This window comes from Panulirus ornatus, chromosome 14 (assembly GCF_036320965.1).
Source record: "Panulirus ornatus isolate Po-2019 chromosome 14, ASM3632096v1, whole genome shotgun sequence".
NCBI classification, from domain to species: domain Eukaryota; kingdom Metazoa; phylum Arthropoda; class Malacostraca; order Decapoda; family Palinuridae; genus Panulirus; species Panulirus ornatus.
The window spans coordinates 56,851,257-56,852,966 of record NC_092237.1 but is presented as its reverse complement, the minus strand read 5'-3'; the positions used below and the strand labels follow the sequence as shown (position 1 = coordinate 56,852,966).

At 48.9% G+C, this 1,710-nt stretch overlaps 1 non-coding gene across 1 annotated transcript; it reads left to right on the top strand.

Annotated features, from left to right (window-relative positions):
- Positions 1-1,070: 1,070 nt before the first annotated feature.
- Positions 1,071-1,152, top strand: TRNAS-AGA (transfer RNA serine (anticodon AGA)). Its single transcript has one exon. It is a non-coding gene; the product is annotated as a tRNA-Ser (tRNA).
- Positions 1,153-1,710: the final 558 nt, after the last annotated feature.

Below are 1,710 nucleotides of genomic sequence, written 5' to 3'. Positions count from 1 at the left end.
TTCTCGCTACACTATTTTCGTCTCATGGCATGGAAACTTATCTTGTTTCCCTCCAACCAGCCACTTTCATTTCTACGCTTCACCGTCTCTTTCCCTCCACACTTGAGTCTCCCTCAAACCCCAGACAAATGCACAACTATACTTTACAGCAGCATCCCTAACGCACTCCCCTCATTACGCACACCTGGTCTGTTTTACAATAAAGATCGAATCTGTGCCTCCCAGATGATGTCACCAACCCTCTCTTGTACCTCACCCTCCCCTCGCACACCTCACCACTCCGATCTCCCAAGTACTGTGCAACGCAACTGTGATTTAACAGTTCCCTACCCTGAAACTTGTGAGATTAGTTTCACCGGTACGTAGGGAACTTCATCCATAAATTCATGAATGTGAGTGAAAATGTATCTAAGAACAATAATGTGGAAAGTTTAGGGACGCGACTTTCCAGTCAGTCGCTGCCGCTGAGCCTCTGTTCTTGCACCGCAGGGACATACACACGCACACGAACGTTTGATGGCGATGGAGAAATATCGTCACACACATGATGCATAATGATGCGTGTATTCGTGTGTGTGTGTGTGTGTGTGTGTGTGTGTGTGTGTGTGTGTGTGGCTATAATTGCGAGCCGTGATGGTTGCCATGTTCAGTGCAGCTAACAGTCCACGACCCCCAGGTTTGATCCCCGACGAAGGGAGGCGCCACACAACTTTAATACGTTATTTGTCCTCACTTCGTTCGGAAAATAGAGTTGTCCCGACTTCGGCTCGGGTAAAGCAGCACCACGCGACCAGTTATATGTGACAGACCTCGGTACTCAGCCGAGGCTCAAACGTCGGCTGGAGGTGGTGTTCATATTCACAGGGCTGCCCCTCGCTGACTAAGGTCTCCGGCCCACCACGCGGCAGGCAGAACTCTCTACTTTGTGCAAAACCTGTGTGCTTGTATATATATATATGTGTGTGTGTGTGTGTGTGTGTGTGTGTGTGTGTGTGTCTATGTGTGTGTGTGTGTGTGTGTGTGTGTGTTACGGGGAGTCAGTTTTACAGGTCACCTTCCCTCCACAAGTGGCAGTGATGGCCGAGTGGTTAAGGCGTCTGACTAGAAATCAGATGGGATCTTCCCGCGTAGGTTCGAATCCTACTCACTGCGGATCTATGCATTTTCACCACAAGCGGCGGCTTGGAACACACACACGCACACACACACACACACTCCAACATCCACTACTAGCAATCATCATTTTTGGTCTCTTGCGTCTGTCTGTCAATCCATCTCCTCCTCCAAAAATTGTCAGCAGCAAGACACTGTATTGTGAACTATAAGGCTCCGTGTCTCCCGCGGGGTTGTTCCCGAGTTGTACAATTGCGATCACAACCCCACACAGATATACTTACCTGGCACGGGGGATAACTCGATCATTAACACTGATCATACCCTTAAATGATCACAGTTAGCCAATATCCCCCCCATCCCTTTTTCTGGAACGCCTCGATCCCCTTGGAACAGAGAGAGATACATCCCCGTCCCGTGGAAGGGATACATCACTGTCCCGGAGAACGGGTATCTATTTTAAAAGTCTATCGAGGTTCAGACGGAATTTATGGCCCGAGAGGATGTGAGAGATGAAAGACTAATGTGAACAAGAATAATTCTTAATTGTTGGCCCGTACGTATGCAGTCTTGCGAGGCGTTGCCTTGAAGCATGGC